This window comes from Mytilus californianus, unplaced genomic scaffold (genome assembly GCF_021869535.1).
Source record: "Mytilus californianus isolate M0D057914Y unplaced genomic scaffold, xbMytCali1.0.p SCAF_3, whole genome shotgun sequence".
Lineage (NCBI taxonomy): Eukaryota > Metazoa > Mollusca > Bivalvia > Mytilida > Mytilidae > Mytilus > Mytilus californianus.
In genome coordinates this window covers 70513499-70532267 of record NW_026262679.1, presented here as the reverse complement: position 1 = coordinate 70532267, position 18769 = coordinate 70513499, and the positions used below count along the sequence as shown (strand labels likewise).

General features: G+C 31.9%; 1 protein-coding gene across 1 annotated transcript in view; it reads left to right on the top strand.

The window, feature by feature from the left end:
* The window catches only part of LOC127734988 (5-hydroxytryptamine receptor 1-like), a 133028-nt gene that overhangs the window by 32773 nt on the left and 81486 nt on the right, over positions 1-18769 (top strand). Inside the window, exon 2 of the mRNA XM_052245047.1 lies at positions 8314-8338. The gene's annotated coding sequence lies outside the window, so the exon portion shown is untranslated. The remainder of the gene's footprint in view (positions 1-8313; positions 8339-18769) is intronic.

The following is an 18769-nucleotide window of genomic DNA, read 5'->3' as shown; positions in this document are numbered from 1 at the left end:
ACAAATCGCATTTGAATAACAGGTCGAACAACTGATGTTCTTAAACCCTGCTGACTGCCATTGACGATTGCCAAATAAATTGATCACGAGATGTAAAAAATGGATCTTAATTATTAATTTAATACCAAACAGAAAACAACAAACTTGCGGAGAAGATGGTATACCGCAAACATGAGGTGCAAAAATTTGTACACCATATCCGGATTTCGACAATTAATGTCTCTTCAGTGATGTTAGGAATCGAAACGGTATTTGGAAGGCCATATAATTTACCTCAATTTAGGATAGACTCTTTAATTTTGAAGAGTCGTAATAGGATGAACGGATCATATTAACCCGAAGAAAAATATAGTACAAGCCCAAACGAAAAAATATAAACAAGTCTAAATTGAAAACAACGTTCAAACCTATGATTGCGTTGGATAAAAACCGCAATTTTTATACGTGTGCATGCAAAACAAATTTCTTGGTAGAGGGGTCTATACAGCACAAACAACATTTTCCAAAAGACCAAAAAAGTTAAAAAGTATATTTTAACAAATCGCATTTGACTAACAGGTCGAACAACTGATGTTCTTAAACCCTGCTGACTGCCATTAACGATTGCCAAATAAATTGATCACGAGATGTAAAAAAATGGATCTTAATTATTAATTCAATACCAAACAGAAAACAATAAACTTGCGGAGAAGATGATATATATATATTTATATATGTACATGGCTTTATAAAAGGTTTGTTCAAGATGATAAGTTTTGACTGCCATAATGATAGATACATTGGGACTAACATGCCCATTTCTTAGTTGATTTTCTAATTAACGTCATCTGGTATAGCAAGTCTAAAAAGACCAAAAGGGCAACATAAATGTCATAATGTTGTGACCATATACATGTTGTATCTATACTACTGAAATAACGAGGTCCAATTCACTAGCCAGCATGACGTAAAAACGACGGATCAAAGAGTTCAATTTTATATATAACTAATTTAAGAAAATGGTGTTGTTTAAAAATTATACCATTTCAGGCCTTTTTGTTTTTTCACATAATTAATATTACCAATAATTAACAAGTTCCGGGTCGAATCCGATACCAATACCAATACTATCTGACACATGTCGTTTCCGGTTGAAGTTACCTGTTACCTTCTGCAAATCCCTCCTCTATCAGGAGAAGTTTATAGTAAGTTTATTGTAGTAAGAAAACCAGGACGGGTTCAAACATAAAGATTTTGAAAGCAGGGAAAACTGTGCACTTTACAATCAACATTACATTATTAGATGACGATACTTATTCTAAAAATCCAGGCTAAAAATAAGGCATAGGTACTTTAATTCAGTTACGGACCCGCGATGTGGCAGGTGTGTTCTAGTATGTAAAAAAATTATAGTGGCATGATTTTAGAGCTGTCCCAGAACATTCAGTTTAAGTTGGACTTAAGTCAGTTTAATTATTTACCTTGTAGACTGACAAGTTAGGGATGACAACCGTTAAAGGCAGACATTTGCATTATTTTATTCAGCTTATGTAAGGAGTAGTTATACATGGTGTAAAACATAACTTAAACACATTAACACATGTTCAAGCCAGACTAATTTAATTGTTTATGTGAAATCAATATATATAATACAATTACAAGCATATAAAAAATGGAGTAGGGCTTGGGGTTATATCATGAAAAAGTATACAAGATGAATGGCGAGAATATTAAATTTTAAATCATTTATAATAACAAAAAAAAATTCAATCAGTTAGAGACATAACAATCAATTTTCTTGGGTCAAAATTAGGCAAATGTGTGTTTTAAGAAAGGAGGGAGCATTGACAGAAGATAGAATTCGTGTCGTTTATATACGGCTTTTCATTTCTCTATAAACAAACTTTAATGTCAAAGTATAAAAAAAATCACAAATGCAAGTGACTGGCGAAAATATATCCGCTCTGACAATTTAATAAGATGATTTTATCATGAAGAAACTTTTCATTGGTAAAGATAGACCAAAAAATTTCTTCCAAAATAATAATTATGTTTCATTTGTATATAAGAAAGGCATTGCAATATGATACGATACTAAACCAATATACGTAAAAGGAGATGTACGTAGTCATATGAAAATATGTGATTCTTTGTGAAACGATCTTTATAGTATTTCATTTAGACTTGGATAAAAGTTGTATAAATTTGGATGGTTGAGGATAGCATTAAGCAAGAAGAATAACATTCTTAACCAACACCACTATTCTATAGGAATCTAAACTATTTATTATCTTACTTATAACAATTAATTCCTGTTGGTTACTAATGTAACATCTATACAATTTATTACATGTATAATATATTGTTTTAGTGCTTAAATGTACATTGCATATGTTATACATTTGTTTTAAATCGTGTTATATTTAGACAAAAGGGTAATATCATTTAGATTTTGTAAAACTTGAATTTTTATATATGAAGTAAATTGAAAAAAGTTTCAAACATGTGGAAAATGAATTATTTTACGATGACAGATCACTATGCAAAATAAATATAATCGTTATTTTATCGAAAAATTTAAGCTCTTTAGAACCATCTCGTGGTTTAAAAATATATCTCGTGTAGTAAGCCATAGAAAAGGCAGAACGTGCTCCTAATGAGTTTTTAATAACAATTGTCGTCTGCTTGTAATATTGTGTTGTATTGTACAACTTTCGGGGATTTTTATTTCATTTTATCATTTACACCAAGATGTCGTTAAATGAAATTGGATATCCTGCATTTATCATGCTTTTCAATAACATAATGTCAAATCGCTGAAAGACCCCCCTAAATTATTGAAAACTATCATTTTGCATTGTCAATAATATCTTGGTGTAAATTAGATACACCCATTCGGACTAACGCCCTCAAGGTGTATCTAATACATACTAAGATTTTTCCCTTTGCAGGCGGAAACCCAGTTGAAATGAAACAAAAGAAATGGAACTCTTTGTTAGAGAAGGTAAAAAAGCAAAATTTGTATATTTGAACTGTTTACATCTGTTTATGGGCTTTAAAAATTTAATAAAGGTGCATAATTCAGGATTTTATGCATCTTATATACGTGTTTTTACTTGAATTATAGTAAGGAGCTTCGAGATATTTGTAAACTTTTAAATCATAGAAATTTTTTTATAAAACAGTCGATTGTGGCAGGTTCATATCCAAATGGATCTTTTTTGTGCATAAGCATAAATTCCGCCGAAAAAAAATGACCAGTAAGATAATAGATTGATCTTTCAAAAGAACAAATTTGCATCTCTGCCCCCAGCGATAGTTTTTTTGGAAAACATCCAAAACATGGGCAATAATTGCATCGAAAAGAGAAAGTCGAGTGCACCTTTTTTATGTTCGGGCGTGTTTTAGTTGGCTATTCTGTCTTGAAAACGTATAAAGCAAAAATATTTGATACATCATCTCGCTTCAGATTCTATTATTTTTATATATTTAGGCTTCATGTTGATTTAATAACATTAAAACATTACAGTACTAAATAATGAAATATATGGGTCAAGTGAAATACCTTTCTAATGAGTCATAACAACAGAGTAGGTGTGTTCGAATAATAATTTTTACTTAAAGTACTTGACGACAGACTTAACAGCTGGATCTTAAAAATGCATAACTTCAAAAAAACTTCATTTTTTTTGTGTGTGTTATCTAGGGTAATTAGTCTTTAACCTCTGAACATTTCTAGTCTGCCCTTCCACGAAATATTTTATTTGAATGTTTTTAAATGTTTTTGAATTTTCGAAAATTCCACCTGACAACCGATCAGACAATAGTTTAAAGTTGACTGAATGCAGAAAAGTACATTAAATGATGCTCAATAGCTAGTAGATACATTTGTCTTTTAAAATACAACTGGCATATAAGGATCGTAATGGTGCTATGTGGATAAATTTATCGGTTTTCAAGAGCTAAATTGGCAGCGCGTCATCCCTACAATGACTGTTTGGTATATGCTATAGTACAAATAATGGATACTTTGAGATTATTTTAATTATGGTTCATAATTAGAAATTAAGTCAGCATGAATAGTAATAAGAATAGTGTGTTAAGCATCGACTATAAGAAATAGTAGCCCCACGATTAAACACATAATGCGCTCCCCTTTGGATCTTCGGGTCGTGCACTATGTATGGTGTTTTTTCTTGGCTACTATATTCGCAAAATCAATGCATGGTAACCACAACATCATTCTGTAATTATAATTAAATTATATTTGAAGTGTGAACGTTGAACCCTCTTATATTTTTTTTTTTTTCAATATCGTAACATGTTCTGTCCATTTGTGATAATTTTCATGCTTCAATTGACTATCGTTAGTACTTTTAATTGTATTGACATCTAGATTTTACCATTGCGACATTATACTCTAATGATTAAACACTATTACCAGTATGTACACACACTTAATATTTATAAGCCTATGATATATGTGCAAAACACAGCTGGTTCAGGTATTCTTTTATAAAAGAGATATTTGATAAATGTAAATATTTAACTACATAGAAGGTAGATTCATTATATACCAAAAGCGCTGCTTACTGGTAACCGTTCATTTTACCATTGAGGTATTGAGGTTTAGTTAAACCGGATCAAATACGGTAATATGTCACATTAACACTAAACATATCTTTAAAACTATCAGCTTAATGCTGATCCAGTATAGCAGATTTGTATGATGGAGCTGACTAAAGACATGACGCAAAATATAAAACCATGCATAAACAGGTCTAGATAAGATTTGTTTCCTATCCAATGTTTCAGGTTAGACAGGTACACTGCCAATTTTGTAAGTTGTCATTCTTATAGGAAACAAATCGGTTCACTTATAGTGTAAGGTTGCTGAACACTATCCCAAATTAACTTTAATCTTAGCGATCGAGGCTAGTTAGAATTCTTTGTGTTAAAGAGTATCATGCTCTTAACACGGTCCACATATTTCCACTCCTTCAGAAGGACGGTTTTCATATTTGAAGATATCTTAAACGTGTGCAGTATATCGCAATGATATCTGGTTCCCTCTATATGTCAAATTAGTAAAATAAATATTATTTTTTATTTAACCAACTGATACGAAATTTTGTGTAATATCTAAGTGTCCACTAAACTTAAACTGTGTGAAAACGGAGTAGGCGTTGTAGCAACTTTTTACGGTCTGTTTATGAACTTCATGGACGGGTTTGATTGGGATTGGTGCTCCAGAACTTTGAGACTGCTCAAAAATTTCGGGCAACCATCCCGTCCTGCAATTAGACAGAGTGTCAACGTACTTAAAACGAAATGGACGTACTATGAACATAATTGCCGTACTTGGAACGTACTATGACGTGGTGCGGTTGGGCGTCAATTGGATTTACGCGTACACACAGACCGATTTCTTTTTTTAAACATGTTCATCACACAGACTCAATTCGACCTCATTACGTCCTTACTGCGTCTTTAATCCGTCTAAATACGACTAAAACAAAATAACAAGTTCTGAATACGTTAGCAACACGTTTCTACTCAGTTCAAAACTTTTGCCTTAGGTTCTGAGTACGATCTACTCGTTTTTGGTACGTTTATTGCCTTCTTATACAGTTCTTAAAACGTACACCCGTCTGTAGTACAATCAGACAAGGTTTTGTATAACACTGGCCGTCTTCTCACTAGGTCATCATTTGGTAAGTTCTATGCCCAGAAACGTGAATAAATTTTAAGCTCAGAGGGGTGGACTGGACGTATTTTCAGTGAGCGTGGTCACATGTCTAGTTTATATAGAAGGGAAATAAAATACATATTACCGGTACATTAACATATTCATTCTCGTCAAACGGAATATTAGACAATCATAAAGCGTGTCACCATATGCAGTATCATCATTAAATGAACAAGTTGTAAAATAACCAGCACAACTGAAAAATATATAAATAGCCGCGAACGAGAATGAGGACTGGAAGAAACGTGCTGGGTTTTTATAGCCGTCAGGCCAGGAAGAGATGACAGTTACGTTCAGAACGCAATAGGGTTGAGATGATGACGTGGTCAGAACAAGTGAAACTGTCTGTGAACGAGGTGATCGAATTTTAAGAACCAGTAAGAACGAATTTTGACTATAAGGATTGAAGTAGAACTAGTTACGAACCGGTTTAAACGTACTACAGACGGGCTTGGACTGCTTGGAAACGGTGTCCCCATGAGGTTAACGGGCAATTTTTCCCGATCTGAAATGAATATAAACTGACTGCAGAAGGGATAAAGACGAGATGGATGTATCAAGAACTGTTTAAGAACTAACAAGGGTCGCGTTATAGACATTGTCCGACCAAGGCTGTAGGTTCTAGCTAGACCGCACCTTGTTTTACGTTTTCAAAGGACTGGTTCGGACGTTTTTAGAACTAGTTTGGTGTGAATGAAGCTTAACTATTCTGCGAGTAAATGTATACTAATGTTTCTTTCTAAATCAAGTTTACGTCAACACGAGATTTTTTTAAGTTACATCTATCGCTTTATGGTTACATTATACTTTATAAAATCATTTTATGTACTCAAGAAGATTTTAATACTAGTAATAGACGACTTTAAATCAACCAAAAGACATCACGTACCTTAGCCCTTCTTCGGTTTTGTTCCTGCTAGGAACGTTCCGAGATAATAAGTTAATTATTTTCATATATATACATTCCATTTTTTCGCATTATTTAGGCGAAATAGAAGAGGAGTTTTGATGAGATCGAAAAGGGTGACACATTTGACTGTCACAAGAAATGTTAAGAGAGCTGGGTGGGTTCGGATAATTTAACCTCGGCAACAGTCCCAAATAGACTAACTTAAACAAGTGCTGCTAATTGGGACTTTTTGTGATAAAGCGTAGCAAGCAGTCTCGTATCACTGGAAAAAACAATTAAGTCCATACCGAGTGACGGATTGCCCATTTGATACATTCCAAACAGCGATGGATGTAACTTGCATCGGGGGATAGCGGTTTAGGGGACTATTTATATACTCGTTGTTTCGTTATAGTATACAATACGTGTTTTCTTAGCTAAAGCACTTTTATCCAAATTCATCTTGAGAAATAAGCCCAAATATCTTTTCCGTCTCAAAACTTGCAAAACTGACTGATTGTTTAAAAGATCTAAAAATCCCCAAGCAATATTTCAACGATTTTCAGGACTAAATCAGTGTAACAATAAAAGTTGTTAAGGGCACAGATTGAAAATAGCACGAGAAAAAAAAATAATGACTACCTTTGACAAACAGAAGCAAAGAAGAATGTTTATGTCAACTACTGATGCATACATGTAGGGAGCTTTATAACCTTATAAGTCGAATTATCAAGGAGTAGTTTCAACTATAATTTTCGTTAAAGTTACAAATGTTTGTTCCTTGTGGATTTTTCAGAATGTACAAAATTGATCATAGATAGTGCCATACTATTAGCCGCATTGTAAACCAGAGATGTGTAAAAACTGGTAAAATGTCAATAATCTTCAGTTTTGTCAATGATATTTGCTTATCTTTTTGTTCCTTTTGTCTTTGCTGTATTTCTTTTTTTTTCATTTGGTGAATTATTTTAAATTTATTTGTGTCTATTTTAAACTTACAATTCAGATTTACAATACCGTATTAATGAATATTGTATATACAATGTGTCTCCGGTGCACAGTTTAATCAATATGTGACAGATGACAAGACAAATGTATATTTCATAAGATAATCACCTAACTTTTCTATACACATCTATAGATAGTTAAGCCTTAAGCCGTTTAACGTTGGTGTTAAGAAATGGTGAACTGTTAGCCGTAAAGATGCGACTATTTAGGAGGCAATAAGCGTGATGAGTTGGTTAGAAACTTCACAAACGATCCGTGAGAGGATTATACAATTCACACATTTCAATTGAAATGGAAATATAAAAAAGTTAACTAATAAACATTCTATAAATGAAATCAATATCTTGATGTATTCTATAAGTTACTATACATCCGTATTAAGGCAGTTCGTAGATTAATTTGAGTTTGAGATACATTGTTTATCGGTACTGATGCTGTTCAGTTTGTCATTTGAATTCCTCTCAAGATGATCAATTTCTTCTATTCATTGATCGATCGTCAACTGACGAGTAGCGTTTGAATATTAACAAAAACCTAGCGTAACTTCACTCATGAAAAATCTTCACTCGCTGCCAAGCGATGTTATTTTTATCAGGATGTCTGCGAAACCTTACATGATGCTTTATGTGTGTTAAGTGACAAAACAGACTCCTTTGTTGGTGATATAATTATTCTTTTTTCACTTCAGGACGAACTATAGTTAACAGCCAAAGGTAAGGGTATTTTTTAAATCATTTGACGCATAGAACTTGCTTCTTTCTTTATTTTCTAATCAAAATGTAATCATGTTATTCAAGTTCAGTTATTATTTCAACATGTCATCACAGAACTACATCAACTTAAAATGTAATGAAAGGATGGCAAAAATTGAAGTAAGTAATCCTATAGATCCTCAGCTAATGAACAGTGATTCTGAAGAAATTCTGCTATCAGTATTTATAAATGTGACGGGAACTATCTTCGTTCACACCCTTTAACTGTTCTGCAGAATTATTTATAATTGAAGATGAATAGAAGATATCAAATCTCGCAAATATTAATAATATTTTATTTATTTATATGTTGTAAAGTCTCACAGGAAATTGTATTTAACAGGTTAATTAACAAACAATCATATTTATTAATCGATAATATACAAACGTATGTTGCAAGATATATCCACATGTGTTATTGACGATCCATAACTTTAACGTATTTCGTTTCCTTTTAAGTTTTAACGTAATATCAAAGAAAAAGTGACACACATGTCTTAGATATATACAGAATGACTAATGTTGGGTCGTACTGTTGAACAGAATAAAAAAAAGTGAATGATGATATATATATTAATAAAGGATAACATAAATAAACTAATATTCTAAAATCTTGTCTATTAAAAACATGTTTTCTATAATTATTTTCTTCGTTGAAATTATTCTGATGTAAAATATTTGTTACAGAATTATCGTCGTTAACATGTTAAAAACATATGATACAATTTCGTAGGCACATGCAACACGTGTTCCGGTCTGTAATAATTGGATTCACAGTATTATTCAAATCTAGTAGTTGGTGTAACCCTTGGCCGTAAGGTGCAATTCTTAACAACAAATATATCTTGTTGAAAAACTTGTTTACGAAAATGTTGACATTTGTTGCTCGTTTTCCCATTCTTATTAAGGGTGAATGAACCTTCCTTGCCAAAAGTATTTAGTATTTATATATGAATTATTGACGAATTGTATTATAACTGACTAGCTAAGAGATACAATGTTAGCTTACCAGATGATTTATTATCTCTTACACATAAGCTGTACTAAGTTGTTTTGTAAGTTACTATTCTTACATACGAGGCAGAATATTTATCATTCCCGTTTATTTTATCCACCCTTCCAATTTTGGCTTTGACAATCAATTCTCTGAAAATTTAATATTTATGTTTATTAGTAAAAGCCTTTAGTTTGTTTTTGTTTTTACGCTTATTACATGATGTTTGCGTTGATTTAAACAGCACAACGGTTACATTTACAAACGTGTTTATAAACAAAGATATGCCTTTCAGTGTATTAACAAAATTTCAAGATCTTTATCCTTTTCTAACTGCAGTCTACAAAATACTTCATTCATTATTGACAGCTCAAAATAACTAATATGGCTAACAACTACATGTACATTTGGGTTGTCATGATATACTGAAACCTCTGTACTGAAACTATGAAACATGAATCCTTGGCCTGAGTCATAGGTTACAAAACTTAGTAATATAATGTTGTCATATATACCTGTAGTAGTCTCAGTATATAAATATATTGTGCTAAATTCCATGTTTACTTATGTTCTCTTTTGGGCGATAAAATGTAGATTCATAAATATGCCTTACCATTAGCGGTAAAAAGACGATAGTTCTAATTGTTATAGTACTTGGTTGATTAATGTATTATTACTAGTATATTCAAAGTATAGTATTGCATATGGTTTACTTTGCCAAAATAGTTTAGCCTTTGCATTGGGTTTGATATACTAAAGTTTCAATGAATTTTGTCAAGCAAGTTTGTTCAGTCTTAAAATATCAAGGAAATCGAAATCAATGCGCTATATAGTGTGTCGTTTTGCTTCGTCGCAAAGAATTTTTTCTCAAGGTCAGTGTCAGGTAAAAATGTTACCACCTTGGCAAATAATGGTATATGGGGGAGGGGAGAGGATGCGCGTGCTCGCATGTGTGGATGTAGAGAACGTCTTTCTGTTTGTGACATATGCAAAACTGACGGTACCAATAGGTTTATACAGATGTTTAATTTTTTTTAAAGTTAGTCATCTCAATAAATTAGATTGAGTGGATAAGTATCGATAATTACGTTCAGCCCTTATAAATAAAGGCAAAAGCTATGTGATAGAGAAACTTGAATTGTTTTGGGTTAAGAAACAAATCCTTTTTGATTCTTTGTTAGGGATATTTGTTCATAAAAACAAATATATAAATATTTATTTTTTTTCGTTTCTTTGGTCCAGTGGATTAGCACACCAGATTTGCTTTTGTTACGCGATGCCTGTAGTTAATATCATAAAATTACGGATTTCGGTCATAGTTGGTCCGTAATCTTCCTCCGATCCTTATTTCGTATCGCTTTTTCAATGCCGGACGATAACCCGAATAGTCGATATATTCCGCTGATCTACGACTACTTCATTAGTAAGTAGGAGAGATCGATGAATTATTCGGGTTATGGCGGACGAAGGAAAATTAACAAAAATAAACAATCTTTGATGAGCGAGTTGGAATATGACGTTTATAATGCAATAAATGAACCAAACGATAACTTGGGGCCATTTTTGTCACGTTTTGTTAGAGTGAAACATTATTTTGCCGAAAATAAGAATCTTTTGATGGTACGCTCGAGTTGCGAGTGCCGAATGTGAAAATATTTTCGATTCGTTGGCATAAACAGTTGTTCATTTGAAATATCATACGACCAGTCTACAAATTCAATGGGAATAGCTCTTTATTTTATTTCACACAACTGGCACTTCAACGTGTACTAAAGAACGAAAATGGCACTGGTTAAACGCACTTTTCCACTCAAATTCTACTTAATTCATCTAAGTCAATCAGAAATCATGAAAAATTCAAAATACATCTATAAATTAATGTTTAAAAATTTCCCGAGTCCACCATTGTCCCTAACTAAATCGATTTATCGTAAAAACGTAGGAACATAATCATAGCAGTAGAAGAATCTATTTTGCTTAGTTTGGAATGAATCATGGTCACAAAATTGTCAGATTCGCCATAGCATAAAAGCAATTGACTTGAAATGTCCATTTTAAACGAAGTATCAAACTTTAGTTTTTATCGCTGTGTAAATGAGATCAATTATTCCGTTAACAATACTGTATGGAACATACTACAATATCTTGGAAATATATATAGAATTGGCTTACTCAGCTGTGAAATAACATCTCTATATTTGCAACTAATTTTCTTCACTTTACTGAACATATTATTGAATGTTTAGGAAGACCGATGCTTGAATCGCAAAGCTATTTCATAAAGGGTTAATAGATATAATAAATTCTAACGGATTTTTCCTCCGGTTATATACATTTGTAGCAGCATAAATCACAATACACTTGATGCCGTCGCTGTAATGAAATACAAGCCAATAAGATAATTTTATTAGATGTTAATTGGAAATCTAATTTGGCACTTAACATGTAAAAATAACAATCGACATGATTACCAGTCATTAGATCAGCATGCACATGGACCAATTATCGTACAATCGTCTATACTTACCCAATGGATTGGCAAAAAAAGATCGAACAGTTACTTGCTACGTTAAATTTTTCACATGTATGGGAAAATCAGGACACTTTTTTTTCAAAAAGGCGTTTATTGTATGCAATTCATATCAAACTTAAATAATAGATATTTGAATTCTTGGAAAGAAAATGTGTTTGTGATAATGAATCATTGGACGGCAATTAGCTTAGAACATATAGACAGCTAAAGAAAATTAAAAATTGGAAACCTATTTAATGTTAAGCATTGACAAAAAAGTAATACGTAATAGTATTCTTAAAATTGAACAAGGTCGGTATCTAAAACTCCTTTAGAAGAGATGATTTATCCCTTGTGTCGTTCAGAAGTAGAAGACGAATTACATTTCACTATAAAATGTACAAAACTAAATATAATTAAAGAACAATTATTTTTTTAAATTAGTGAAATAGTTCCAGGGAACCTCTTTTTTAAATATGACGAATGAAACAAGATTTAAATTTGTGTATAATTGAAACTGCACATTTTTGATTTGGGTCTGTTGCCCGTCTGCACAATTTGACGTCGATCATAGAAACTGTTTTTGTTTTTTCTTTTACCGTGCACAGCGTTTTAATTGTATGTCAGATAGTTCAAGAGAGACACAGATCATTATATTTAACTTATGTCGTCAATATTGTTTTTTATTTCCATTACGACACTAAAGCATACATAATTTACCTTTTATCGGGAATATTAGGAATTTCTTTCTCAAAAGCATCACGTCTCTGTATCATTTCCAGCAATAATTATGTTTGTCATGTTATAATGGCCGCGGTTAATAGAGATCAGTAATTGAGGGATGTTTTATAGTTCTATGTGAATACATTTATCGACAAATTTCACGATTGTCTTTTAGTTATATTGCCTACAGCAAGTGTCTAACTGATATTAAGATACAGAATTACATTAGAGAGAAACACACAATTTATAGGGTTTGGCATACCTGATCTATGCATTGCTCTACTATGAAGAATTGTTTATATTGATATAACCTTTTATTGTGTTTTCTTTGAAGTCACATTAATATCTGACCACAGAAAATCATTACTCTTAGTATAAGCAGCACTGTTGTTTGGAAGTGTCCGGCCTCTTCAGGTTTTATGAAAAAGTCCTGTCGACACGTTTTTATAAGTTTATGAAATTCAGTCACCATAATATTTGACACTCGCCTTACAATTCGGGCGGTAGATAGTAGTTAGGTTTTTAATCGCCCTCAATATATGAGCGGAAGCCAGAAATAAAGTGTATAATAGTACCCTCATTATATGAGCGGTAGCTATTAACAAGGTTAACCAACCTCAGTATATGAACGATAGCTAGTAGTAAGGTTTATAGCTGCCCTCAGTATATGAACGATTGCGATAGCTGAAACTTATGCTAATAGCCAACCTCAGCACATGAACGATAGCTAGAAGTAAGGTTATTAGTAACCCTAATTACATGTATATGAGCGATAGCTACTATACTAGGATAACTAGTAATCCTGTGTTAGGATGCTAACACAAAAGTCGCCAAAACGGACCCCCAATCATTGTTCTGCGGTATCCATGGTAACGGCAGTCATTCTGGAAATTCCAAAGTTAAATAGCACATATCTGCGACACCAATGGTAACAGACTTTGTAATTTATACCATGTTTTCAACTGGCATTCACGATGAAAATCTAAATTCTTTCAGTTCATGTGGAGAACTATTGTAACCCGTATTTTAAATGTTTGGTTGAATACCACCATCGTTCTTGGTGAAAATTAAAAATGCATCAATATAAAAATAAGGAGATGTGCTAACCCGCTCATTTGTGTGCACGTGTCCTAAGTCAGAAACCTGTTTCAGTGGATGTCGTTTGTTGATGTGGTTCTTAAGTGTTTCTCGTTTCTCGTTTTTTATGTAGATTAGACCGTTGGTTTTCCTGTTTGAATTGTTTTACACTAGTCATTTTGGGGCCCTTTATAGCTTGCTGTTCGGTGTGAGCCAAGGCTCGGTGTTGAAGGCCGTACTTTGATCTATAATTGTTTTCTTTTTACACATTATGACTCGGATGGAGAGTTGTCTCATTGGCACTCATACCACATCTTCTTATTTCTATATGATTACCAATGAGACAACCAATGAGACAACTATCCACCAGAGTTCAAATGACGTGGAAGTAAGCAATTATAGTATGCTCGAATTTAATTTGTTGGTAAAAGCTACCATTGTCGTTTACTCTTGGTAGATTTTTTTACATATTTATTTACTGACAAAGCTTATAAGAAGTAGCTGATGACGCGATCTCTTATATCGAAGGTGACGAAGAAAACAACCGAAGGTAAATAATGTTTTAATTTATTCTTTATGCAGATGATTGTATATGACGTATTATTCAACAGTATCAGGTAAATTAACACGACCTGTAACGTTTATAAAAACGACAGACTACACTTTAAGTCGATATCTATTACGTCAAAAGGTTTAGAACAAGCCTTTTTTTAAAAAGAGAAATGGATAAACTGCAATTGAAATTTCTTGTAAAAAAATGAAAACGAGTAAAACACTTTTCTTTTAATAGCGCAAGAAAATTTAAAACTATTTTCAAAATCGTTACAGTATTGTTGGTATAGTTATTGTGTACGTAATAATCATTTTATTCACGAGAGAAATGCATTTTATCAAGAAAAAGGCTTAAGAAATTCTTCACATTAAATTCACACTTTCAAGAAATTTATATAATTGGAAACAAAATCAATACAAAATTTTGCATTGTAAGTTTTTAAGACAGTATGCATACATTTTTAATCAATGTATACCATTAAAACAATGGTTTGTCTTATCCCTCTTGTTAGGTTTTAATTTCCCCAACAAATCAAATTGAAGTGACAAAAAAAATTCCCGAGCGTTTGGTCGATTACAAAAATTTCGAAAATGTAAATTTAATTTGGTGCCTTTTGGCATTGTGTACTGTTAGATTGCTTTCTCATTGACGTAAACACACGTCTACTTTTATTCAAAAAGATATGAAAAGGGAAATAAGATAACAAGTTATGGTAAATTCAATAGTGTATAAGTTAGTATTGTGTTATCAAAGTCTGACATTAAATTTTGGAAGACGATCGACATTGCCTCTTAGGTGTCCTTATATGTATATAAAAAAAAAAAATAGAATAGAAATAATAAAACAAAATGTGTTAGAAAATGGGAGTAGTAGAAGTTTACTCTAATATATGTGCTCGCCAAGTTCACTGTAGGCTTTTGTATGGAATAGAACGTAAACATGAATTCAAGCGACAGTGATGACATATTTGTATAGACGTATGTCTGCGTGGCGTACACAATTATAAGCCTGGTGTATTTGATTAGTTTTTTTTCCCAGTCGAATATGAGGATATATATTTCTCTTTTCAGATCTATGAAGTAAAAGTTACAGCTTTTTCTAAAACTATTTTTTTAAACCTGGCCATTTAGAAATTTCTCTGAAATGTAATAATTCTTTTATCAATAATCAAAACTCTGATACAAAGCACAACGTTTCCCATCGATACGTGCACAATGTGTTTTTATATTTTAGATACATGTTTGGAAAAAAAAATGGCAATATAATAAACCTGATTAAGTATTCTTCGGCTACGAAACTTTGCGTATAGATAGCATACGAAAAGTACGAATGTTCTTGTACTAAAAGGTGGAGGATGGGTGAAGTGAGGGTAAAGCGGTTCTTAAACAATTTAGAAAATTGGCCATCGAACAGTGTTCTATTATATATATATAGTAACTAATTATGAAACGTTCACTTTACTTAATACATTGGTCAACTGCAGAAACCTTTGTGACTGAACAAACACGGCAGATTTTCCGAAAAAAAAACAAGAAAAAACATAGGTCTACTTCCAATACACGTTTAACAGTTGATCCTATGACACTTGAATTACAGTGATGGTGTTCTTTAAAATTTGCATACTATATCTATACTGGATCATCCTGTTTGAAATTTAACTTCCACATATACACATAGATGGGTAAACTAACTAAAGGTTTTTTTTAAACAATTGATGTGTATGTATTTGCTATAAGAAATGCGTGAAAATGTTATGAAAATTACTCTTAGGCCAAATGTGAGCAAATATAATGGTATTGCTGGCAAATGTTGCCGGACCACAAACATAACTTTCAAGCGTTAAGTATTTACATTTTAAAGAATTTCAAAATTTAGTATGTGTGTTTTCACATGTATGGGCCATGTTGCTTTCCCTGATAGCCAAAACGGGCAATGTTGCTTTTTCTGATTGGCAAAACAGTTCTAAAAATTATGGCTATGTTTCGCTATCTTTTATTTAATTTTTTATTATTTCAAGACTTTTCTTATTCTTTTCATTACATAAAATACACAGTAGTAAAATGTTTTCTGAATATCCTGTGCGCATTTTTGTACTACCCACAGTACTTATCAATTTAAAACGTTCGTCAAGTATAATAGATTTTACATTACCTCATTATTTCTTATATGAAATATATATTTAGGTAATAGTTTCCAAGTTCAATTTTTATATTTTTATTTTACTTTTCACTTTTTAACAATTTTCTTCATTTTATTTAACGTTCTAAAATTTATAGTCAGATTTATGTCCTTCCTAAACTATTAGAGCTATGCCAGACTATTAAGATTTAAATACTATTGGTTACAGTTCATTATTTTGCTATAAATGATTTTTCAATCTTTGATGTGCAACCACTTTATATGAAAGGTTAGAAATAACATTTCTAATAAGCCCTAGAAGATGACGACATTAATGTTTTTTGAGGTTTCTACACATTTATTTAAGTTAAGCTTGTAACATGTTGCAAAATATTGGTATAATAATAAAACCTCCACAATGTCAACCAAGATGTGACAGCATGTTTTTAATGAAAGCGTAGCAGATATTGTATCATATGAATTGTATTGAGATTTTTTTTTATTTGTTCAAGGTTAATATATAGACAGTAGATGAATATATATATTTTGTTAGTAATTAGCATAGAAAGATGGGTTTCTTTATAATGAAACACATTTCTAATTGGAATGGGGGCTAAGCATAGTAGACAAAAAAAATCTTTCTCAAATGTTGATAGGCTCTTTGTTCGTTTTTATTGGCCAGTGCGACAGTTACTTCAACAGATTAAGAAAGATCCATATCGCATTTATTTATTATTTTAGGGTGAACTTTGTTAATAATCAACTTAAGATACAATGAACATTGATAGTGTGTCTACATGACAATAAAATATGGTAAATTAAGCCCTATGTCTAGATGTTCTGCAACTTCATTAATAACTAAGACATTTTTGGTATTTTGTTTAAAGGACGTATGTGATATTTATCAAATGACAGACCAATTGAAAATTCAGACACGTATGTTCTCTGGAAATTGACAGTTGTGATTTTTGTTCTCAATGGAATTATTAACTAATATATTGTCATAAAAAAAATGTCGTACAGGAAATAAAGCATGGTGTAGGTTTTTGTCATGATTTCAACCTGACAATTTAGACCATAAGATGTATTACATTTATAAAAGTCGCTCTATGTTTGTTTATTTTATTCCCATATATATGTTACAGTGAATTTGTAAAATCAGGGGTTTTGTAAAATTCCTGGAATAATTAGTGATTTTTGTAAAATCACTAACAGTTTCAGTGATTTTGTGAAATCCCTAAAATTGTCAGGGATTTTATAAAATCACTGAAAATATTGCTAGGGATTTTGTAAAATCCCTGATTACAAATTTAAACTTAATATTGGAAATGTATTTTTATCAATACATATAAACCAATGATTTTGAAATATATTTTTTGATACAAAATACTAGTTAAAACTATTGTACAGTGATTACATATGAACTGATATTAAGACTACAATTTCCATAGTTTTGCATGATAAGTTTGGTAGACATCTGTTACACAATTACTTTGCTTTTCGATAGTTAAACTGCTTGTTAAAAAGGTAAGAAATTGTCAATAGATACAGCTGACAGACTCAAAAACAGGGAATCAGTGGTTTTAAGCTGGTTTCTAGTGTACGACCCTAACATAATGCCATGTTTGGTAACAAGACTATGTTGTAACTGTCTTCAATACATAATATTTGATATCTTCATCTGGATAATGAATACCGTTTTTATACGTCCGTCAAAATTTTGACGGGACGTATTATGATATACAAATGTCGTCTGTCCGTCTGTCCGTCTGTCTGTCCGGCGTAAACATGTCGCACCGTAACTTGAGAACGACTTATCCAAATTTCATGAAACTTTACATAGTTGTTTCTTATGATGGTCAAACGATCTGTATACTTTTTGGTGAAAATAAGATTAAAACTTTTTGAGTTACGGGACTTAGTAACTAAAACAGGTGTGTGTTTTTTTTTCACATGTCGCGCCGTATCTCAAAAACAATTTATACACATTGAACGGAAATAAAAGATATAATTATACCTCACAGTATAATCACGGCTGTCATTCGGGATATTGAGACAAATAATCGTGAAAGAATAAATAACGGTGATCATGAATTTCGATCGGATCGTGAAAGATCTGGTATCAGATCGTGAGTGCAATTAAATACAATTCAACTGCAAAATCTGTAAAAATATCCGTTGTATTATTAAAAGGAGGCAAAAAATCAGAAAAAAGAAATACGTCTGTCAAAATGGTTCAGCTTCTTTTATAATACTGTAAAACACAAAAGGCAACACACAACCTTATGTGAATAATTAAAGACAAAGCATGTTTTGGATCTAAAATGTTAGAAAATAGTTCATGATAAATTTGAAATTAAATCTTTTGTATATCAGATGGTACATTAAAATGGAAGTGATGTTTTCCCTGAAATG